Source organism: Diabrotica virgifera, chromosome 3, assembly GCF_917563875.1.
Source record: "Diabrotica virgifera virgifera chromosome 3, PGI_DIABVI_V3a".
NCBI lineage: Eukaryota > Metazoa > Arthropoda > Insecta > Coleoptera > Chrysomelidae > Diabrotica > Diabrotica virgifera.
In genome coordinates, this window is record NC_065445.1 from 72,068,418 (window position 1) to 72,081,075 (window position 12,658).

The window sequence follows — 12,658 nt, forward strand, 5'->3', positions numbered from 1 at the left end:
TGCTCTACATTGTGCCTTCTACCTGTACCTTTTAGGAACGCATTATTTTCGGGGACACCCTGTATACAGAACTATCTTCACCTACATTTTTGGACAATTTAATATTGTCTGGCAAAAGTCCTATTAACTAACAGTTTACAAATGACAAAAATTGCGATTTTCTAAATACTGCCTATTTTTAAACAGGATCTTCGAATATACTAGATAGTCCAGAAAGCCACTGAGCATCCGCTAGGAAAAATATTCTGATTCGGATTTTTTGCACAATCTTACTCAAAAAGGACTCCTTTTAACAAATTTGCAAGTTGCCAGGTGCAAAAGTAAGTCAAAAATTTTTTAAACGTTTTTTTGAAGTTATACTTCTTTACGCGCGATATGAGGGTGAATTTTAATAGGATTAAAACGTTTGATCCCGGAGCAGTCGCATTACAACTTTGTTCTGATTGGATGTTCAAATGACATGACAAAACTTATCCAATATGGCAGCTGTGGCACAGCTGTGGGACTGTGGTTTGGTTATGTATGGTTGTTGCGTTTTAAAATTTGTAGGAAGAGAAACAACAAACAAAAAGTTAATTAATGGTTATACTGCCTTTTTAAATAGTTTTCATATTATATTTTTGGACTTATTAACATAGAAGAGATGATTTTTGCATGCCAATGTGAAAGCCCATCAAACTGTGACTAGTATGAGTGCCGCAAAATTACTGATAAAAAACCTATTAGCTCGAAGGCGTAGATAACTGTGGATAACAACAATCAACCGGGACGATCTACGATCTCGCTTATTCAAAGCTAAAGAATCTTACACTGGTAAGTGTTTTAAAAATAGTTGATCAAATTTTGTTATGATATTTGAACATAACCACTTTGCACGATGCAAGTGATTGCGAAATTTATTAGTCCTTATACGGGTTCTGATTGGGTGTTGAAATGATCTGTCAATAATAAATAATTGTTCAATATGAAGGTAAACAAATGTATAATATATTAGTTTTATTGTTGTGAGGACAGAAACAAAAAAGTTTATAATTGTACTGATTTTTAAATAGCTTTTAAAGCAACAGGTACGTAATAATTGTAAATGTATCATAGGTACCTACCTATTTGAACCTACCAAAATACATAATATGTACATAATACTTCTATTTACATAATTTGATTACCATCAAAATTTCTATCAATATTCACGTAATATATTGTTTTCTTACTCTATGCTTTGTTGTATTTTTTCAATTCTAAATCATTTAAATTCAAAATCAAAATAATTTGATTTACATAATTCAAAAATGTCAAAAGTTTAATCCGTTTAGTTAGTCGATCTTCGCACATAATGACACACTGTCTCCGTGGCGAAGCGTTTAATGCGAGTGAACCCCAATACAACGCCAATACCAGCCGCGCTGGTAAATTGGTTCGAATCCCAATAGAAACTTTTATTTTTTTATTTTTTTTATACATTTTATGATTGTAAGTATATTTATTATATAATTTTATTTTCAGAAAATATTGCCATTTGTGGCATTGTTAATGTGTTTGTGTGTGTTTTTTTCTTTTATTATTTTAATTTTTGGCACTGTTTTAATAAAAATGTTTGAGAAGTAGTAAGTATAAATTAGTTTAATATTTAAATAAAATATAAATAAAAAGTATATTAATTTCGTTTATAATCATATAATCATATAATAGAAGTAGTATAACTTCTTACGTGCGTAAAAAGTACACACACATTATTTTTTTTTGTTTTGTTTTTTCCTAAAATTATTTTGTTTGCATCGTACATTTTAGATTTTTTGGATCATTGCAAACAGAAAAGGTCTGTAGTGACATTTCTCTAAAGTTGATAGTTTTTGACATATACACGATTAAAAATTTAAAAATTGCGAATTGTGCCTTTTTTATCCTTTAAAAACTATGTGAAAAACTGAAAATTTTAATATTGCCAAGGTAGATAGATATTCTTTAAACATCGATTGATGAAATCCCGAAGAGCTTTTTGAAATACAATATCGAAAACCCCTTTGTTTTTTAATTGCTAATCAAGCGGGCGCGACACTATTTTCAACCTTTGCATATATGTAATATGCGTAAATATATGTGCTGAAAAATATTCTGATTCAATTTTTTTTCACCATCTTGCTAGAAAAGGTTCCCTATTAAGAAATTTGCATGTTGCCAGAGAATTTTTTAAACATGCAACGGTTGAAAATAGTGTCGCGCCCGCTTGATTAGCAATTAAAAAACAAAGGGGTTTTCGATATTGTATTGCAAAAAGCTCTTCGGGATTTCATCAATCGATGTTCATAGAATATCTACGTACCTTGGTAACATTGAAATTTTTAGATTTTCACATAGTTTTTAAGGGACAAAAATGGCTGATTTTGCAATTTTTAAATTTTTAATCGCTTATATCTCGAAAACTATCACATTTAGAAAAAAAGTCACTTGACATCTTTTCTATTTGGAATGATCCAAAAAACTTAAAAAAAAAATTGTCCGATGCAAAAAAATTAGTTTTAGGAAAAAACAAAAAAAAAAACGTTCAAAAAATTTTTTTACTGCCTTTTGATCCTGGCAACATGAAAATTTGTTAAAAGGAGACCTTTTCAAGCAAGATGGTGAAAAAAATTGAAACAGAAATTTTCAATGGGTCGAAATTTTTTTTTAAATCCATAAAAAAATGTCATTTTATAATTATTAAATAATTATAGTTAGAACAATACTAGATCGGGCAACCCTTGTTTTTTGTAATTGTTAACATGCTAAATTATCTATCTAATAATTTTTATCCATTAAACAGATCGGTGCAAGTCGACCTTATATCGGATACTCTACTAATATCTGATAAGTGTACTTATGGGATTTCTAAAAATGTCCGTGGTTATAATGGTTATAGTTGTTTTATAGGTCTTTAAGATATTAAATAATATAAATGTTACCGGCCAAACCCGATTTCAGGACTTTCAGTTTGTCCTAAGTCCATCCTAAACTAGTATGTCCTAGGCCAAACTAGTTTGTACAAAATTATACATCGACATATTGTATCATAATATGATACATCGAATGAAGATTTTGATATGGTATAAATCAATATATTCTTGTATAATTAAATAATATAAAAAATAATAAATAAAAGGATGAGGTTTTCTCCAAAAATTAAAAGAAAAAATACACTTACAAATAAAATCGAGTACGAAATAATATTGTTTTCAACAATCTTGAAAAAATGTGAAAACGATGAATTATCTACGTCCGTCTGTCCGTCCGTCCGTCCGTCTGTCTGTCTGTCTGTCCCTGAACTCAACTCCTCCGTCATTATACCAGGTAGAATAACAAATGAGGTGTCAAATGAAAGCAAATAATCCAAGGAAGGTACTAAAGGTGAGAAATTTGACCTAGGCTGTCTGTACGTCCGACCGCCAATATAACTCAATATTATTGTTTGTTTGTTACGAATAATTATAATTTTAATAAAAATGATTATTTTTCCAAGAACAAAGTATTTCATTCAATTTATTAAGCCGTACTAGTTCGTTCAATTACTTTCTTCTTCTTGGCTTTTTCCCATTATGAGTTTGCCGTTTTCGTCTTCCATATCACTCTATTCTCCCAGTCGTCTACCTATTATAGCATTTCCTATGTGAGTTTTCCATCTCACAGCCGGTCTTCCTCTTCGTCTTCCTCCCCGCGGGTACCAGTCTAGTAATGTTTTCGGTCACCTGTTCTCCGGCAGTCTTTGTACATGCCCGCACCAGTTCACCATTTCAGGGCTCTACTTTTACTACCACAACTTTTTTGTAATTGAGCATTCTAATTCTATTCTTTTTTCATATTTCCTCTGGTTCTTATTCTATCCTACCTGGTAATTTGTAGACACCTTCTCATAAACGCCAATTCAACTGTTCGTATTTTATTTCGTATTATTGTTTTCACTGGCCATTCTTCCGCTCATGCAGAGTAATATTCAGCACTATGCCCTGAAAAATCCTTTTTTGTTTTCTTTAGTTAGAGTGTTCTTCCATATCACTCCATGGAGTGCTTTCGTGGCTTGTTTTCCCCGTACTATTTTCATTTCTTTATCTTTCATACAAGTGCCATCTCGGTTTATCATTTACCCTAAATACTTAAAAGTCTTACAACTCTTAATAGTGTCTTTTAAACTTACGGTTAAATCAGCAACCAATCTGTAATCCATGATGTACTTTCGACTAGATTAAATGTTTTTAGACTAGGCTAAACTAGTTTATCCTGTTATAAAAACATACACTTCAAGATAAACTAGTTTGGGCTGAAGTGTGCGTCTTTATATCAGGATAAACTAGTTTGGCCTAGGCCACACTAGTTTGGCCTACGCGCGATAGGACAAGCTAATTTGGCCTAGGCCATACTAGTTTATCTTAACGCGCTTAGGACAAACTACTTTGTCCTGAAATCGGGTTTGGCCGGTAACATAAATATAGTTTATAGTCAAAATATTATGGGTTTAAATGCTTTCAGATTCTCTTGTTGAGGGTAGATCATTGTAGAACATCAAAAACACTTAGGTATGTAGTTTTGGTACAACATAAATATAATCAGGTAGGGGAAGGACGTCGAAGATGACGCACCTAAGCAAAATACATTTTATTTAAGGGTAAAAAATATTTAAGCTAACTTTGAATGCTACGAGCCTGTAATTTGGACATTTCTATAACCAATTTCTAGGATTATTTTTAAATTCAATAAAAGGAAGTATTTTTTATGCGGCTTTAAAAAAAACGCTTTTGCGCCATCTTACCTTCCACCGAGGGAAAGATGACGCACAGTGATGGTGAAGATGGCGCATGTAGGTATCTATATTAAAAGCGCAAGTGATATGAAAAGAAAATTTATTTTTTAATACTGAAAGTAAGAAAATGTAAACAAAGCTTTTTTAACATATTAACAAAAGTCACAAATGTAGTTTTCGGGACTTTTGGCTCCACTGCATTCTTTATGCACCCATTGTCCACAACTTGTGCATCTGAACCATGTTTCCGTCTTTTTGCCGAAGTCTACACATAATATGCAGATATCAGTTTCACCTCCCTCGTTGATTATGTCATCCAACTCATCGTCATTGCAAAGACCTTCTTCATCAAAATCGCTTTCTTCAGTATCGCTATCCTCCAAGATTTTTTTGTTTATTTTTTGTTTGATTATTTTTTGTACTTTGGCTTTCCCTTTATTTTTATTTAGTTTTAATCCTGTATCATTAACCAATACTTGTCTGGTTACTTTTTTCTTTCCTTCTTCCGACTTCGCCAGTTTTTCTTTTTTTTTATTCTCTTTTTCTTCTAAGAATTCTTTTAAAGGGGTGCTTGTTAGAATTTCAGAATGTTGCTTTTGTCGTCCATATTTTCTTTTAATTTTTTTATTGGGCAAAGGAACTGGAGAAATAAGTGAAAGAGAAATATGTGGACGTTTGGTTATTTCATTTTGTTTTGTGGGGGTTGTGTGACGACTTTCAGGAGACTGTCGGCTGGTTGATGGACGTGGTAATTCTGGTTCTCTTATAGATGGTGTTGTTATTAGTGGAGGTGTTCCCTGAGGTGCAGGTTTAGGAGAAACATCTCTATCCAAGCTATCATTGTTTAAATTATCAGCAGGAAAAAAGTCATCTTCTGTGAACTTCAGAGTTTAACGGAAAAATTCCGCACGTTCCGAAACCAGAAACGGCCTTATCAATATTTGCCACCTGATCATATGCTAACTTAAAAATCTCGGCGACATCATATGGAGTAATTTTATCTTCAAACTCTGAGTTGCTGATCTTAGATTTTAGAAAGGAATTGCAATGGCGACCATACGCATATTTTAATGCAGAAAAAAATGACACATCAAGAGGTTGTAATTTGTGGGATGTGTGGGGTGGAATACTAACCATTATAATCCCATTCTCTTTGCAGTAATTATAAATATCCAGTGAAATATGGCTCGAGTGATTATCTAATACTAACAGCACGGGATTATCTGGACTAGACAGGACTTTTTTTTGGAAATGCTTCAGCCATAATAAAAACATAGACGTATTACTCCATCCATTATCCGTGCAGTTGTAAATCGCACCGCTTGGTCCATTTTTCTGAAGCTGTGGGCTCATCCTCTTCCTGGGAAATATAAATAATGGAGGTATGTAGTTACCGGAGGCACTGAACGCCATTATTACCGTGATATTCTTCCCTCGTTCCCACGAAGAAATGATTCCAAACTGCTTTACTCCTTTGGGTCCAAGTCTTTTACATGATTCTTTAGGAACCGTAGATATACCGGTTTCATCAACATTGTAAATGCGATCTGGCAGAAATTTATATTTTTCTTGCACTGTTTCCAAATTTTAAAAAAAGCGGTCTACTTCTATTTTATTGAAGGCTGTTATTCTATTAATGCTTGTAGCTTCTGGCTTTCTCAAGGAAATTTGAGGATTTCGTTTTATAAATCCTAGATACCAGTCTTTTCCAGCCATTTGTTTATTCTTATTAAAATTGTGTTTAATTTCATTGCGTTCTGCATAAGCAAATGCCATGGTTCTCAGCTCTATGCAAGTGATACCAAAAAATAAATTGGCCAGCTTGAGAACATGATCTAGTATCTCCTTTTCATGATGTGCCGAAAACAATGGGGCTCTACCAAGAGACTCTGATTTGACTTCCTTTAATAAATTTTTAACCTTAAGTTTTCTCCTCAATGTAGCTTCTGGTATTGAAAATGCCCTTGCCACTTCCCGAATTTTACGACCATCTCTACAAATTGCATTCAATGCTGCATTAAGAGCTGCTGCAGAAAATGATCCTCTCTGTGTTTTTCGTATATATTTTCCCATTTCTAAAAAAGAAAAAGATGCCTCAAAATGCAAAATAGACACTAAATAATAAATATTCTATACTCCATTGTTATTTAAGGTAATGAACTGAAAAGGCAAAGATGACGCACTATAACAGCAAAGATGACGCAGTCTGCGTCAACTTAGCCTGTTCAGCATAACCTACAAAAAATGGTTATCAAAATTATCCATCATCAAATATTTAACAGATAAATCCTCGCTAACTGAAAATAAATATCACCTACTCCCATGAATATGAAGAAAATCCAATGGAACCATTTTTAAACAACTTACCATTAATATTCGCAGTGTCAAAAATAACAAGAAATCAACGTGTATCGCGTTACTCTGCCTCACAGATACTAAACAGTACGAAAGCTGACCGATGAAGTTTTAAAGTAATAGTAGTTTCTAAAGGAGGGCGCCACGGGTATAAAAACTGAATTTAGTGAAGTACTTGATAAAATACAGAGGTGCGTCATCTTAGACGCTGCGTCATCTTCCCCGTCCTTCCCCTACGACATAATTATTGTTAAAAATTTTCGTTTTAAAAATATTTCTCATAGCCTAAGCTACATTGTTCAATATGAAGAAAACCAGATAAAAAATATATTCCAGTATTAACTATCGATTTCTATTTGATGGTGGCTACCTTTTAATTTCATTCGCATGAATAATGCAAGTTTAGAATTACATCCTGGATAAAAGTAAAGACAATGAAAATGGTGAGTATATTGACGATGATGATGATTACATGATTTTCAGATATCTATTCTTCTAATCAGGGGTCAAAATATCTTAAACTTTTTTTTGTTTTAAGTATATGTGATTGTATCTTATTGTACTTTATTACTTCTTATGGGTATTACATATGAAACTGGCCTAAATTATTTTTCAAATACATACGTGCGAGGAGTACCAGAGACCAGAATCGAGACAGCGGAAAAATGCTAATGGCAGCGAAAATTGTTGGTTAACAATACACTGCTTCAGGCTGAAAGAAAGATGGCAGTTCAGTATATCAGCTACAAGATCGATGATAAAAGACAGACATTGAAAAGCCATCATAATATCTTTTCTATGAATAGCTACTGTCATTTTTATAAAGCTTTCTTCCTTGAGATCGAGTAATTATTTCTTGATTAAAGGAATACTTTTAAGCATAAATGTTGGTTCAACCACATTTTACTTTTATGAAGTATTCAGTCTTCTTGAGTTATAATAAATTAGTACCAAAAAAACTAAGACCTTTATAGATAAACGGAACAGACAACTACTCTTCTATTACTGAGGAAGAAAGCGACTGTAACCCTATTCAATAATAAAAAGAAACAAAATAATAATTCATAGTTCAATGGAATTTAAATGGCTTCTATAGGCATATCGAAAACTAAAAAAAGAGTGTGTGTGTACTTTGTACGCACGTAAGAAGTTATACTTCTATTATATGATTATATGATTATAAACGAAATTAATATACTTTTTATTTATATTTTATTTAAATATTAAATTAATTTATACTTACTACTTCTCAAACATTTTTATTAAAACAGTGCCAAAAATTAAAATAATAAAAAAATAAAACACACACAAACACATTAAAAATGCCACAAATGATTTCTGAACATTAATTGTCGGAAATTTTTTTAACTAAATACGTATTTTCTGAAAATAAAATTATATAATAAATATACTTACAATCATAAAATGTATAAAAAAAAATAAAAAAATAAAAGTTTATATTGGGATTCGAACCAACTTACCACGCGGCTGGTATTTGCGTTGTATTGGGATTCACTCGCATTAAAACTTCGCCACAGAGACAGCTTGTCATTATGTGCGAAGATCGTCTAACTAAACAGATTAACCTTTTGACATTTTTAACTTATGTAAATCAAATTATTTTGATTTTGAATTGAAATGATTTAGAATTGAAAAAATACAACAAAACATAGAGTAAGAAAACAATATATTAGGTGAATATTGATAGAAATTTTGATGGTAATAAAATTATGTAAATAAAAGTATTACATACTACTTACGTATTTTGGTAGGTTCAAGGTAGGTATCGGAGCCCGTATAACGACTAATAAATTTCGCAATCACTTGCGTCGTGCAAAGTGGCTATGTTCAAATATCATAACAAAATTTGATCAACTATTTATAAAACATTTACCAGTGAAAGATTCTTTAGCTTTGAATAAGCGAGATCTGCGGCACTCATACTAGTCACAGTTTGATGAGCTTTCACACTGGCATGCAACAATCATCTCTTCTATGTAAATAAGTCCAAAAATATAATATGAAAACTATTTAAAAAGGCAGTATAACCATTAACTAACTTTTTGTTTGTTGTTTCTCTTCCTACAAATTTTAAAACGCAACAAGCATACATTATAACCAAACCACAGTCCCACAGCTGTGCCACAGCTGCCATATTGGATAATTTTTGTCATGTCATTTAAACATCCAATCAGAACAAACTTATAATGCGCATGCGCCCGGTCGCTAGGTTTTACCATATAAAATTTCACCGTCATTACGCCCGTAAAGAAGTATAACTTCAAAAAAATACCAGACACCCCCTGGACAGTTTCTTTACCAACAGTAGACCTCTGCTGAGATCAGACCTAAATATCACGCAAATTTACTCCAATACTCTTCTTACAATTTTTTCTTCACTGATGCCTCCAAAAGTTGCAGCGGAATAGCTGCTGCTACTATATCAGAAAACGTAATTTCCGCCACTAGATTAACTGGTGGCTGCAGCATTTATACTGCAGAACTTCAAGCAATACTTGACGCACTAAACCATTGTAAAAATACAAATGAAGAACAAATACTAATAGTATCAGATTCACAAGTACTTTACAGGCCATCAAACATGTTTATCCTACCCACATCAATCTGTTTTTAATTAAAGACGGGTTGCATCAGCTAAAATTTCGTGGGAAAACCATCTCATTTATATGGTTCCCATCTCATGTAGAAATAACTGATAGTGAGTTAGCAGACAAAACAGCGTTTGAAGCGATAAACAATGTGAACATTCCGACTATAGCAGGCATACCAATCTCAGATACTAAACCTTTATTCAAGACTCATGTAAACAAAATCTGGCAAGAAATATGGGATCAAACAAACACAAATTTTAAAACCATTAAACCAGACGTATCTTTAAAAAATCTTCCTATGCCACCAAAAAGAAAAGACCAGGTAATTATCAGCAGACACCGGCTTGGACACACACGACTTACCCACTGCTACATAATCTCCAAAGAACCACCACCAATGTACCAAAGATGCCAAACACGTCTAGCAGTAAACCATATATTATAATAATAGAATGTCCAGAGTACACTTCAGCGAAGGCGATATTCAAGATACCCAACACCCTGAATGAAACACTGGTTACAAAATTCAACGAAGTTCTGTCTTTTTTAAATCATTGTAAACTGTATAAAACTTCCACCATTGCCTGGTTCCAAGCCCAGGATGAGAAAGGAGGAGGGTTGTGCGTGAGGTTAGCGACCTCAACACATAAATAATACTGCGGACGATGCAATACTAATCTCTCAAAGTGAAGATGATTTACAACGTATGCTGCACCAATTCAACATAATCGTCAGAAAATTTAACATGTTAATTTCCTCAAAAAAGACAAAATGCATGGTTACAACAGCAGATCCAATAAGATGTAAATTGGAGCTGGAAGGTCAGATAATAGAACAAGTGATGGAGTTTAAATACCTAGGCATCACACTATCTAGCTACGGAAGGCTCAAAACAGAAGTGGAAGATCAAGTGAATAGAGCAAACAGAGCCGCAGGTTGTAGGCTATTGATTATATTCAAAATAAGATAGCTAAAAGGAACTACAACGTTAACGGGGTTTTATTATTTCATATGGTCAATGGACATCTATATATGAAAAAACCGCGGAGTGCTACCATTTAAAGGGGTGCGTTTTAGAGAAATGGGTGAATTAGTCCCTGGGCACAGGTTATATTAGGGTGAGTTCTATGCACTTTTGGTACAAACATATCTACATATAAATTGTTCCTGGTTAAATTTACTATCTAAATATCACTTTTTAAAGTCAATGATACTTTTTTTTACAAAAATATATTCAAAAGAAAAAGCACAAAGAAACCCAAAAGAAAGAAATTTTGTTTTTTGTCCCATAACTTTTGTCCACGGGGATATAGGTATAGACATTGCTTTGCAGAAAGAAAACCTACATATTTTTTCTTTAAAATATTGTTTAGTAGAGGTAATTAGGATTTATAGTTTTCAAAATATGATTTTTCAAATTTCTCAACTCATAGCAATTTTGGGCAATTTTCCTTGTTATTTCGCAAATATTGTTCTGTAACTTTTTTCTACGTAACTTTAGTTATATGCAATGGTACACGTAATAGGAATAGAAATCAATTACCTTTAAAATGGTCTACTGTATAACGTTATACGACTTTTTTTTAAAGAGATTATGGTTTTTCAAGGTTTTATAATTTTAACGTTTTTTTATAATATAATATAATATAAAACTAAAATAATATTATTATATAATATATTATATAATATTATATTACATATAGTATATATAATATAATATTTAAATATAGTATATATGATATATATCATATATTATATAATACCTAATATAAAAAAAATATTATTTTTTACATTTTTTACGATTATTTTTGAATAAGATATTATTTTTCAAAAGTACTTGCAACGATTTTTTATTTTAGGATTATTTTTTAAATTTGTAATTCTAACTTTTTTTTCTTGTACATGAATATACTATATATTACTTAATAAAGAGGGCTTACTTTCTGTTTTTTAAAATGGTGTATCATCTATATTTAAATAATGGAAACCGAGAAACCGAAACTTTTACAAAAATTACATAAATATTAGTCTTTAAAAAATCACTTTAGTTAAAATTATTTAAACGTTGACATTTAAAAAATTTTCAAAATCAAATCCATCTCTTCGTTAGCATTATCTTCAATATCTTCCTTTGACACCTCAGTTATCTTAGAGTTCCCACAATTAGTACCCATGCACATGCACCCTTTGCAGAATATTGAACAACTAATTCCTATCTTCCTACAACCGCAGTTTTTTGTACATTCTTTGGTACATTTACATGCTATTTTTTCAAGCAGAGCTTGTGGTGCAGGAGCTTTGACAGTAAATATTGGAATTAATCCATATTTCGAAGCTTGCCCGGTCGAGTCAAGTGGATCCAAAGTATTACCTATAAAAAATAATATTCAATCATAACATACAATCACATAAAAAAGTTATAATGGGAAATTTAAAAAATAATTCTAAAATCAAAAATCGTTGCAAGTACTTATTACATTTTGAAAAAGCATATCTTATTCAAAAATATTCCTAGAATTTTTTTATAATACACCATTTTAAAAGTAAACATAATAATCTTTCTTTTTTATTATAATATAATATATACCTGAATGTAGAAAAAAAGTTATAATGGGAAATTTAAAAAATAATCGTAAAAAATATAAAAACTCATTAAAAGTATAAAATCTTGAAAAAGGTAACCTCTTTAAAAGAAGTCGTACAACATTATACAGCAGAACATTTTAAAGGTAATTGACTTCTATTCCTCTTACGTGTACCATTGCATATGACTCAAGTTACGTAGAAAAAATTACAGAACAATATTTGCGAAATAACAAGGAAAATTGCCCAAAATTGCTGTGAGTGGCGAACTTTGAAAAATCATATTTCTAAAACTGTAAATCCTAATGACCTCTACCAAACAACGTTTTAAAGTGAGAAT